Source organism: Carcharodon carcharias, chromosome 2, assembly GCF_017639515.1.
Source record: "Carcharodon carcharias isolate sCarCar2 chromosome 2, sCarCar2.pri, whole genome shotgun sequence".
Taxonomy (NCBI): Eukaryota; Metazoa; Chordata; class Chondrichthyes; order Lamniformes; family Lamnidae; genus Carcharodon; species Carcharodon carcharias.
In genome coordinates this window covers 97696052-97709715 of record NC_054468.1, presented here as the reverse complement: position 1 = coordinate 97709715, position 13664 = coordinate 97696052, and positions in this window count along the sequence as shown.

Below are 13664 nucleotides of genomic sequence, written 5' to 3'. Positions count from 1 at the left end.
AGTATGTGAGGGGCCATTGGGAGGTGGATAGGGAGAGTGTCAAGGGATATGGTGGTGTAGCGGTATTGCCACTGGACTAGTAATCTAGAGACCCAGCCTAATGCTCTGGGGACCTGAGTTAGAGTCCCATCAAGGCAGATGGTGGAATTTGAATCCAACAAAAATCTGGAATTAAAGGTCTAATGATGACCAGGAAACCATTGTTGGTTGTTGTACAAACCCACCTGGTTCATTAATGTCCTTTAGGGAAGGAAAACTGCCATCCTCACTTGGTCTGGCCTATATGTGACTCCAGTGTGGTTGTCTTTTAACTGCCCTCTGAAATGGCCTAGCCACTCAGTTGTAATAAACCACTATGAAGTCTATAAGGAATGAAACCAGATGGACAACTCAGCATTGAATTAGGCACCGGAAACGGCAATGGCAAACATAGCCTTGTGGAACCTGCAAAGCCCTCCTTACTAATATCTGGGGGCTTGTGTCAAAATTGGGAGAGCTGTCTCACAGACTAGTCAAGCAACAGCCTGACATAGTCATCCTCACGGAATCATAACTTGCATAAAATGTCCCAGACACCACCATCATCATCCCTGGGTATATCCTGTCCCACAGGCAGGACAGACCCAGCAGAAGTGGCGACATACTAGTGTACAGTCAGGAAGGAGTTACCCTGGGAGTCCTCAAAACCAACCCTGGACACATGAAGTCTCATGGCATCAAGTCAAACATGGTCAAGCAAATATCCTGCTGATTACAATGTAACCCCCCCCCGCCTCCCCCACGCCCACCCCCCCCCCCCCCCCCCCCCACCCCACCCCCCCACCCCACCCCCACGCCCCTCAGCTGATGGATCCTCCATGTTGAACACAGCTTGAAGGAAACAATGAAGGTGGCAAGGGCACAGAATGTACTCTGGCTGGGGGTCTTCAATATCCATCACCAAGAGTGGCTCAGTAGCACCACTACTGTCCAAACGGGCTGATTCCTAAAGGACATGGCTGCTAGACTGGGTCTACAGCAGGTATTGAGGGAACCAACAAGAGGTAAAAACTTTTGACCTCATCCTCACCAACCTGCCTGTCGCAGATGTATCTGTCCATGACAGATCGGTAGGAGTGACCACCGCACAGTCAATGTGGAGACGAAGTCCTGCCTTCACATTAAGGGTGCCCTCCATCATGTTGTGTGGCGCTACCACCATGCTAAATGAGATAGATTTCAAACAGATCCAGCAACTCAAGACTGGGCAATCATGAGATGCTGTGGGCCAGCAGCAGCAGCAGAATTGTACTCAAACACAATCTGTAACCTCATGGCCCAGCATATCCCCCACTCTACTATTACCATCAAGGCAGGGGGTCAGCCATGGTTCAATGAATAGTGCAGGAGGGCATGCCAGGAGCAGCACCAGGCATACCTAAAAATGAGGTGTCAACCTGGTGAAGATATAACACAGGACTACATTTAAACCAAACAGCATAAGCAGCATGCAATAAACAGAGTTATGCGATCCCACAACCAATGGATCAGATCTAAGCTCTGCAGTCCTTCTACATCCAGCTGTGAACGGTGGTGGACTTTAAACAACTCACTGAAGGGAGAGGCTCCACAAATCTCCCCAACCTCAATGATGGGGGAGCCCAGCACATCTGTGCAAAGGCTAAGACTGAAGCATTTACAACAACCTTCAGCCAGAAATGCCAAGTGGATAATTTATCTTGGTCTACTCCGGAGGTCCCCAGCATCACAGGTGCCAGTCTTCAGCCAATTCAGTTCACTGCATGTAATACTAAGAAATGGCTGAAGGTACTGGATAGTGCAAAGGCTATGGGCCTTGTCAATATTCAGGCAATAGTACTGAAGACTTGTGCTACAGAACTTGCTGTGCCCCTAGCCAAGTTGTTCCAGTACAACTACAACACTGGCATCTACCCGGCTATGTGGAAAATTGCCCAGATGTGTCCCATCCACAAGAAACAGGATAAATCCAACCCAGCAATTACCACCCCATCAGTCTACTCTTGATCATCAATAAAGCGATGGAAGGGGTCATCAACAGTGTTATCAAGCAAAACTTGCTTAGCAATAACCTGTTCTCTGACGCTCAGTTTGTGTTCTGCCGGGGTCACTTAGCGTTTGATCTCATTACAGCCTTGGTTCAAACATGAACAAAAGAGCTGAACTCCTGAAGTGAGGTGAGAGTGGCTGCCCTTGACATCATTGCAACATTTGATCGAGTGTGGTATCAAGGAGCCCTAGCAAAACTGGAGTCAGTGAGTATCAGGGGGAAAACACTCCGCTGGTTGGAGTCATACCTAGCACAAAGGAAGATAGTTGTGGTCATTGGAGGTTAATCTTCTCAGCTCCAGGACATCACTGGAGGAGTTCCTCAGGTTAGTATCCTCGGCCCAACCATCCTCAGCTGCTTCATCAATGACCTTCCCTCGATCATAAAGTCAGAAGTGGGGATTTTCGCTGATGATTGCACAATGTTCACCACCATTCACAACTCCTCATATACTGAAGCAGTCCATGTCCAAATGCAGCAAGACCCGAACAATATCCATGCTTGGGCTGGCAAGTGGCAAGTAACACTTACGCCACACAAGTACCAGGCATTGACCATCTTCAACAAGAGAGAATTTAACCATTGCCCTTTGACGTTTAATGACATTACCATCACTGAATCCTCCACTATCAACATCCTGGGAATTACCATTGACCAGAAACTGAACTGGACTAGCCATATAAATACTGTAGCTACAAGCTCAGGTCAGAGGCTAGGAATCCTGTGGCGAGTAACCCACCTCCTTTCTCACCAAAGCCTGTCCATCATCTACAAAGCACAAGTCAGAAGTGTGATGGAATACTCCCCACTTGCCTGGATGAGTGCAGCTCCAACAACACTCAAGAAGCTCGACACTGTCCAGGACAAAGCAGCCCGCTTGATTGGCACCACATCCACCACCAACGCACATTAACAGCATTGTATACCATCTACACGATCCACTGCAGGAATTCACCAAGGCTCCTTAGACAGCACCTTCCAAACCCACAACCCCTACCATCTACAAGGACACGGGCAGCAGACACATGGGAACACCACCACCTGGAAGTTCCCCTCCAAGCCATTCACCATCCTGACTTGGAAATATATCACCATTCTTTCAGTGTTGCTGGATCAAAATCCTGGAACTTCCTTCCTAACTGCACTGTGGGTGTACATACACAACATGGACTGCAGCGGTTCAAGGAGGCAGCTCACCACCACCTTCTCAAGGGCAACTAGGGATGGGCAATAAATGCTGGTTTAGCCAGCAGCGCCCACATCCCATGAATGAATGGAAAATAGTTCCTGGAATCTTCTTCCCCAGAGGCAAGAATACCAACTGCAACCATAGCTGACACAGTAACATATTGTACCTAATTATATGATGGTAAGAAGAATCACACTTAGCTCCTGCTTCACTGAATCTCTTCTCCATCTTTAGTAGTAGCAGAAGTGGAGAATATAGAATCAGATGGTACTTTATGATATACTGTAGGAAAATCTTTCTCAAGCACTGTCTGATTGATAATAGGATCTGGCCTGCTTCCTTTTCTGTTTGTAACTCAAGTTATAAGGACGAAATACTAAGAGAGAGATATTCCAATGTCAGCCACTGTCAAATATTCCTTTTTTTCTCAACATTGCCTGAGGCTGAGAACTCACTTCTTTTGAATCAACGATGATTCACGCCCTCACTGTCTTTGCTTTGCTGTCAATTATTTAACCATTTCACACAATTTGTGTTCAATTCTCTTCTCCCGCAGGGAGACTGGTTTCATCGCTGCATGTGGTGCTGACTTAGCTACATCAGGCTGTCTTTGAAAAGCAATTGTGATGTTTTCTGCACTTCACGCTGGGGTCTAATGCTTGTTTTCAAACATCCAATCAACCATCCCACTCACAATTTACAGGCACATCAATAAATAGACTCTTGTGACCTTCACTAATGCCAGCAGTCAAAGAAAGAATGCAGACGTCTTTCTTTCAGATACAAAAATAGTAGACAGCAAAGGACACATTCTCTAGGTGAGGAAATTGGGCTCCTTAGGGCTACTGGTGCTAGCACTATGGGAACCCTGAAAGCATAAAATGGCACAAGACGCACTGAGAACCACTTCCGGTACATCCAATTGGCTGCTATAGCCGAAATGCTGAAGATATGTGGAAGCAGCAGGAGCTGGCATCATTGAGTGTGGTGGAGTATATGAATAGGACTGCTGCTGGGTTAATGATGGGTGACTGATGCACTGAGCAGTGTGAGAGGTTGGTGGCGTGGTGGGGGTAGGAGACGTCATATGAAAATACATTCACTATCCTTGATCACCCATGTGAAATCATTGCACTTTTTGCGCTACTGCTGCCAGGTTCTCAGGGCAAACTCTGGACATTGACCACCCAGGTCACCCGCTCCCCATCCCTTCTCAGGATTGTTCTTGATGGCTTGATCCCCCATCCACCCCCATCCTCCACTCCAACCCATGGAAACCTGGCTTTTCTCCTCCTGTAGCTCCATGACTAAGGCCTCCAGTGTCACATCCATGAATCACAAAGCCCTCCCTCTGCTTCTGGCTCTCCATTTCTTTCCTTTTCAATTGTAGTTGACTGCAGCCCCCTTTCATTCTGCGCAGCTTTTGTATTAGAGGGACAGTCTCTGGAGGCTGGTCGCATCACCTGCACACTGTTAGGCTCCCTGTTGAGCTGGCAGCCAGCGAACATCATGGGTCCCGCTGGACTGCATGCTATAGTCATTCAAATGAGGAAGCAACATAAACCTAATGTGCTGCCTGCCCCAATGGGAACAGACGTTGACAGACCATGAGTTGTGATCCCTGTACTCGAAATGGGTATGATCACATATTTCACTTGCTGTGTCTTACAGGAGAGCAAAACAAACATTTAATGTGAACAACTCATTATAGCAAGGAAGGAGTTCACATAATGTCTGAATGTCTGATTAAAACGCGGCTTCAGTGTGAAGTAACAATTAGTGTACATCTGGACAACATGCAGAGACACAGGCTGTGGATTCCTTCTTTTCAGTTGTGGCCCAGTGGTAGCACGCTCCCCTCTAGGCCAGAAGGTTGTGGGATCAAATCCTGCTTTCGAGACTTGAACACGTAATCAAAGCTGCCAGTTCAATGCAGCACCATCAGAGATGCTGCCTTTCAGATGAGATGTTAAACTGTAGGCCTTTCTGCTCTCACAGGTGGTCATAAATAATCCTATAGCACCGCTTTGTAAAAGAAGCAAGGAAGTTCTTCTGGTCAAAATTTATCTCTTAAGCAATACTGCTAAATGGGATTGTCTTTCTCATTATCAGATTGTTTCCTTGGGAGCTTGCTCTGTGTAAACTGGCTGCTGTGTTTCTTACATAACAGCAGTGACTGAACTTCAAAAGAACCTCATTGGCTGTGATGCATTTTGAAATGTCCTGAGGTCTTCAAAATGCAAGTTCTTTCTTTCTTTTACATCACTGTACCATGATTTTCTTAGAACAATAAGGCTGGAACCTGGTTCAGATGCAAATCTGGGTTTCCCACCCAATGGTCTGGACTAAAATGGTGGGGATTGGGAAGGGGCAAGTAAGTACACCATCTTTATTTTATCTCTGTATTGCTGCCAGGTAGAGGGAATTAAAATCCTCCCTCAGAGGATGATACTTCATTCCAAGCACACAAAAGGAGGAGATAAAGAAAGAATGGACCTTTATATGCCAGCCTCACAGCCAATACAGAACCATTCAAAGCATTGTCACTCTTGTGACGTCAGAAACACAGCAGCAAACTGAGCCACTCTGAGAAAAGACATTTTCTACCATAATTTGTGGTTAAAATGATGCCATAACCTGACTCGTCAGCAATTGCTATTGGACAACAATGGTCAAAATTAATTTGCATGTTGAGACTGATATGAAGAATTATATGTAAAAAGATAACAGATTAAAAATGGATCAGTGTATTCAGGAGTTTTGCATATGAGTGGATTTTTAATAGTTTTCTAAATTGAGATGAGAAAGATATGGAGAGGCAGAAGGGACTGAGGCAAAGGATGTATTAGCAAAGAATGAACTGAATATAAAATAGTGCCTCACAATTGACTAAATGTTTCAGGATGGAAACCTAGTGAGGGAAATAAAATCACTGAGTGTGTGCCTGTGCTGGCTCTTTGAAATAGTTAAAATTATGTTTCAGCAGATTTTTACCTTTCCTTTCATCAGCAAGAAGCAAGTAAAAATATAATGTTTAATTCAATGCCTTTCTAATTAATAATTGACAGCATATGAGGGATGCACAATGTTTTAAATAGAATCCCTGTGTGTAACAAGGGATGGGAAGAGACTGGTGCAATAGTCTCTGTCAGTCTCAATAGGGAGGCCAATTGTTGCTGAATGTAAGAATTACCCTCAGGGTCCTCAGCTTCCCCAGTGGTCAATGGTAATCAATTATTTAACAAGCAGTGCGAGATGCCTCATACACCACCTTATTCCCCCTTCCTGTCTACATGGGTTTGTACAAAACATTTATCACACAGCTATTGTCATAATGGACCACTGTACAAGTAGCCAAATCCCTTGGCTGCAAAAGTAATAAATACATAAGTACAATGTGAAATGTGATATTTTAAAATATGAATGAGCGACAAACTGTTGTGGCAGCTGCTGATTCTCTGCTGTGGTGTGTGCTTGGAATTGTTCTTGGTGCAGGATGTCTCTGATAATAGTGTTTGTATAGAGAGGGCAACGCTGCATACTCCCAGGAGACGTGTGTTGTTTTTTTCAATCTTTGGAATGAGAAAGAAGGAGCGAGCAACTGTTGGGCCGGCGTTTTAATAAAATGCTTGGTGATTGTCACCATTTTAGTTGAGAAGGGAGCCCTAACATTTTGCAATCTGTTACTGAGGTATATGGGGGTTTAGAAACAATTATAACTTACTACAAACACAGAAAATGGGAATGAAAACCAATAAATAACCAATCAAAGGATAATTAATTTTGTAACATGCCTACTTCACCACTATGCTCATTTATCTAAATAATTTGTTTTCAGGAAACAGGTTTATGATATACTCTCTATTGATTAGATATCATTTGGAGCATGCAATTAGAGCCTGATAACTTTACAGGGAAACATAATGTATGAATTAAAGCAGCGTATTTAATGCTGTCCGGTGGCAAATATCCTGCTTACTGATCCCCAGTTTGGTGTCTGCCAGGACCATTCAGCTCCAGACCGCATTACAGCCTATGACCAAATATGGACAAAAGAGCTGAATTCCTGACGTGAGGTAAGAGTGACTGCCCTTGATGTCAAGACAGCATTTGACTGAGTGTGACATCAAGAACCCCAGCAAGGTTGAAGTCAATGGGAGTTATGGGGGAAAGTCTCCACTGCTGGAGTCATTCTCAGTACAAAGGAAGATGTTTGTGATTGTTTCTCAGACGTGACCTCAGCGCACATTCGATTATTTCATCAACGACATTTCCTGCACCATCAAATCAGAAGTGGAGATGTTTGCTGTGAATTACACAATGTTTGGTTCCATTCATAACTTTTCAGACAATGAAACAGTCCATGACTGCATGCTACAAGAACTAAGTAAGATTCACCTTTGACCTGATAAGTGGCAGGCAATGATCATTTCCAACAAGAGAATATCTAACCATCTCCCCATGACATTCATTGACATTACCATTGCCAACTGCTACACTATCAACAACCTGGGTGTAACCATTCATTAGAAACTGAACTGGATCAGCCATATAAATTATATGTCTACAAAAACAAGTCAGATGCTGGGAATTCTTCAGGAGTAACTCACCTCCTGACTTCTCAGTAACTTTCCACCACCAGGCACAAGTCAGGAGTGTGATGGAATACTCTCCACTTTCCTAGATGAGTACAGCTCCAACAACACTCAAGAAGCTCAACACTATCTAGGACATGGCAGCTGCTTGACTGGCACTCCACCCACCATCTTAAACATTCACTCCGTCAGCTACCAGACACACAGAGGCAGCAGTGTGTACCATCTACAAGATGCACTGCAGAAACTGTAGGTGCATCTACACCAATGGACTGCAGAGGTTCAAGAAAGCAGCTCAACACCACCTTCTCAAGGGATAGCCAGTGATGCCCATAACCCATGAACAAATAATATAAAAAGAAATTGTAGTCAATCAAGTCACGACAGATTTGAATGAATGAACATAAACAATAACTGTTCTGGATTGAAGATTTAAACCATAGGCAGGTACATAGATATCACTTAACTCATATTAGAACTGGTGTATTTAATGGAATGTCCTTTCCTCAACAGCAGTAGCTCAGTGGAATACATCATCAAATACATGGTTCAGAAAAATACTTTTAAAGCATTTCAGTTAAGTCTTAAGGGGTTCTGACACTGTTATTAAGCTGCCACCAAGAAGGACTTTTACACACAAGGAGCAGTGGAAATCCAGAATTCTCTCCCTAAAAGTCTGTGAGCACAGGACCTATTGATATTTTTCAAGACAGGGATAGATTTTTGCTAGGTTAAAGGTATCAAGGGATTGGAACAATGACAGGTAAGTGTACAGATTAGCCATAATTAGCCATGGTGTTGAGTATGGTTTTGATTCACTGCATTGAGCCAGGAAGATGATGTGTCTGTTACACATTTTTGTAACAGGCTATGTGCCTTAATGTTTAAACATTAACAACAGTTCACTCTATTGATTTATATTACAATTATACAGATGAGATCTGCAGCAGAAATAGTACAGGTTTTACAAAGCACAGACACCCATTGACTGTGCAGTCCACATGGAACAATAAATAGCTGTGATGTGATGCTTAGTGCACATACAGCATTCCATCATTTAAGTGGTCAAGAGAGGAGGGAGGGAACGTCAGGAATCATTAGATCTTTTGTTTGCGGCTACTTTTCCCTTCATTTTGGCCAAATTGCACAGAATAAATAATGTAACAATTCCAATGTCACTAGCTACAGGAAAAAAATTTCAAAGCATCTAAGTAGCTGACCCTAAGTTGAAAAGTTACGGTAAATATATTGAACTATTGAAGAAAACTATCTTGCCAAAGTTATTTCTGATTTCAGCCTTTCAGTCTTGCCCTTACGATTCATTTTATTCTCAAATTTCTTCAATTCTGTTTTGGGTTCTAATTCTCTGTACTACTAATGAAACGGTACAATTTCAAATGTGTGGAATTTATAAATTATCTTCAAGGCTTTTGGAGTTTCAGATACAACCGATTCCTGCTGCATTTAGCATTTTAAGTACATTAGTCTTGCTGATGGTGATATAACACATGAATGGTGCTGGAGGAGCAGAGTCAGATGGGGGACTCCATAACAATTACTGCTGTCTTTAAGGACTCATTTACCATTATCAGTCAACAATATTTGGCAAGTCCACGCACTGCACTATTACATTTAGTATGTCAATTGCTCCTTGACACTGCAGTTCCATTCACCTCATCAGGAGATCCTGAATCTGTTTCTAGCCCCTTCATGGGGCAGTGGCGTAGTGGTATTGTCACTGGACTAGTAATCCAGAGACTCAAGGGAATGCTCTGGCTGACAGTGAAATTTGAATTCAATGAAAAAAAAATTGAAATTAAAAATCTGATGATGACCACGAAAACATTGCCGATTGTCATAAAGACCCATCTGGTTCACTAATGCCTCTTCTCTGTCCTTCTGAACACATAGGATTTCTTGATTTCTTGAGCTCCAACTCTTGGCTACACTGAGATATCAATGACTCCCTAAGCTTCTTGTAGGCTGAATTCTCTCATCAGCATAAAACAAGCAAATGGCTACAGGATCTTCATCTGAGCCCCAACTACACAGAGTTACGAAATGGCTCCCTGGGCTAACAGCAGCTCTTCAGATGCATGGAACTAGTCAACTCCTTCACCTGCTCATGACTAACTGGCTAACAAAAATTGACTGACTCTTGAACTACTCTTCCCTGATACTTGAACTGATTTGGGGGGCCAATCAATACACTCCCAGTGGGTTCCACCCTTGTTACTAGGCAGGAACCAATGTAACAGCATTGCAACATGCTGTACCTTTAAATATTACTATCTCCACAGGACACTCAGATTAAGGGATTTCCTGACAGTTTGGATGCAATTTTGGATCAAAGATAGGTAGGAACTTCATGTGGAATCAATGGTGCTCTGTGCTGACTTGGCCTATGCTCTTGACATGCCTCTCACGTCTTGACAACAGCCTCAATGTCATTGTTCATACCCGGCCAATGGACTATATCTCTTGAGGGTCTTCTCATCCAATCTATGCTTTTGTGTGAGTGATGATGAAGTTGTTGAAGAATATCAGGTCACGATAATTCCGGCATGGTGGTCTGCCTGCCTTTAAAAATGACTCCCCGGTAGGTGCCTAGGTCATCCCAATAAGGCCAAAATAGTCTCACATGTTTGTGAACATGCTGAATTGAATCAGACCATCCTTCAATGATGGTTTTCTACAGTTCCTTTACTACATAGTCTTACTTGTAGCTTTTGGTATTTATGTTGTACAAAATGTACCAGATCAATTTGGAGAACATCTTCAAGTTCAATGTCAATGAAGTCAACTTGCAGATCCAAGGATATATCTTCTGCTTTCACTGGGTTAGACAATCTGCTAAGTTTATCTGATGTGACCATCAAGTTACATGGCTTGCATCAATATCAGTCATAACCTTGATTTTTTATCAATAGACATTGCAATCTTGGTGATGCACTGATCAATGATTTTCACCAAATCATCTCCAGTGGCTTGTGATCAGTCTCTATCACAAAACTTGAAGTAGTTGGATTTCATTACAGACAGAGATTTTGAAGCAAATGCAATTGGTTTTCCTTTTTGTGGTGTACATGCTCCCAGATCTTTCTGGGAGGCATTTAGCTCCAGAGTAGTTGTGTCTCTATGAGCATAAAATTGCAATGTTGGTGCTTCTGATAATGACTGCTTCAGACTTTTGAAAAGATATTATGGTCTTCATGCCACAGGAAAGGCAAATAATTTCTCAACAATTCCCTTAATGGTAAAGATTTTTGAGAAAAATTGAGAATGCATGGGGACAAGAAATCAAAGAGACCTTGACATCTTCGAAGATCATCCATATCTTGAGGAGTTGGCCTGGCTTAATATCCTCTATTTTACTCATATCCAGCACTGGAATAGGTAGAACCAAAGAAATTGATCTGCTGCACGTTGATGGCACATTTCAGGCTATTGAACATCAATCCTTCATTCTGTGCTGCTTGCATCAATAGGTGTAGATTATGGTCATATTCTCACTTTGGCCTTCCCACAACAGCTGTACCATCAGCAATACAGATGCATCCTGGTACTGCGCATGTAGTGCGATCCACATTGGCTTGAAAAGAGATGCTGGCTAACAGCCCGAAAGTGAATAGTTGAAAACAGTGTCATCTGAATGGGGTTTGAAATGTAGTCAGCTCTTGGGATTTCTCCATGAGAGGTACTGACCAATAACCATGCTTGGCATCAAGCTTCGAGAATAATTTCACACCTGCAAATCTCAGATTTAACTCTTCCAATGTGGGTATCTTGTAAGGACAACAGTTCAAAGCTGCATTTAAACATCGCAGATCAAGGCATACTCTCAGTGATCTGTCCTTCTTGATGACATATGATTAAGCTGCACCAATCTGTGTGCTGTTATACCCTTCTAATGATTCCATCTATTTTCCATTTTGCCTAGTCCGACCTTCAATTTGTCTTGTATGTGAATGTGCACTTACATGGTGGATAAATTGATGGACTTGCATTCTTCTGCAAGTGTAATATGCAGCTATTTGTTGAAATAGTCTGAATATGTTGATGTTAGGTCATGAACTGAGTTTAAGGAGTAGTTTCTGAAGTTGAACTGCCTTCTGATGTCTGACTGATTTCATGGACTGCTATTAATGTGAGGTCCTGACATGCAGATAGATCTGCAGTTGTTGGGCCTTACGTTTTCACAGTGTAGAACATCTGCAACTTCTTTGCAGTGTGACCAAAACATCAAGGGTCTTCTCATACCATGTAAAATGATATAAAGCTGTTCACCATGTCATACATGTACTTAATCTTGCTGTAATTTGTCTAACCACCATTATTATAATGATATATTCCTTGGACATATTTATTGCACACAGCACAAGACACCAATCACTCATCACAGTTTTGGTAAACACGCTGTGAGTTCATTCATTAAGACAAGTCACATGAGAACAGATATATATACATATAAAGCTTGAAAACATCAGAGCTGTGTGTCTGTGCTCTGCTCAAAGCAAAAGTGAAACTAAGACTGAAACACATGACACATTTCCCTTCTATTGATGTCATGCTGATATCACTTAAAGGCACATAGGATAAAGAACTTCAGTGACATAGATAGGTTGGAGGAGTTGGGATTATTTTCCTCTGAGAAGAGGAGGTTGAGAGAAGATTTGGTGGAGGTATTCAAAATTATGAGGGGTCTGGACAGAGTAGATGGGGAAAAACTGTGCCCATTGATAAAGGATAAAGAATGAGAAGGCATAGATTGACAAAAGAAGCAATGGAGACACGCAGAAAAACATTTTCATGTGGTGAGTTATTGGGATTTGGAATGCAATTCTGAGAGCATGGTGGAGACAAGTCCAACTAAGACATTTAAAAGGGAAATGGATCATTATCTGAAAAGGAAGAATGTGCAGACTTGCTTTCACCTCCATAACATCATCTGATTCCATTCCTACCTCCACGTATCTGCTGCATGAAATGTTCAGCTATGCCTTTAACTCCTCCAGCCTTGAATCTTACAGTGCTCTAAGGTCTATATTCAAAGCATCGACTTGTGTTATCGCCATGCTGCCAAACCTGCTGACTATTCCCAGTGTTTTCTGGTTTTGTTTCAAATTTCCATGAGGTGCATTTTCCTTCTTATTCCATTGTTGTCCAGTCTGTCATCCTGGAAACTCCATAAACTTCAAATCATCATAAAATCTGCTGCCCATATTTTAGCATCCCTGTCTTTGCTGACTTACTTTTGACTCACGAGCTCCCCCAATGCATCAGATTTAAACTTATGTTGAAACCTTGCCATGCCCTCAGCCCTCCTTATATATAGCGACAATCCCTCTACTCTAATCCTCCATTATTCTTATTCTACTCCTTGTATATCCACCTTACTGTTGTGGTTGTAACTTCAGTCGCCTAGGCCCAACTCCTTAATTCTTTCGTTAAAACTTTCCATCTCCACCTCTTTCTTTCTAACCCTTCTTAAAACCCCTTCTTCCTAATTTATCTTTCTTGCAGTTGGCATCCATTTCTTTTCCTCGCGTCTCTGTGAACAACTTTCAGATATTTATCTCTGTTAAAGGTGCTACATAAAAATGAGCTGTGTAAGGAACATATATTTTTATTCTCTGTTGGACTGTGGAAAAATTACAATGGCTGCAGTTTGAAAGACATGTCCATTGGAACAGATATATACAATGTTGCAATCCTGGAACAGAGTGTGCCATGAAAGACAGGATGGTGCCTGAAAGGAGTCCTGGAGCAAGGGAGCTGCCTGACAACAGCATTTAATTGGCTCCTAAGCAGG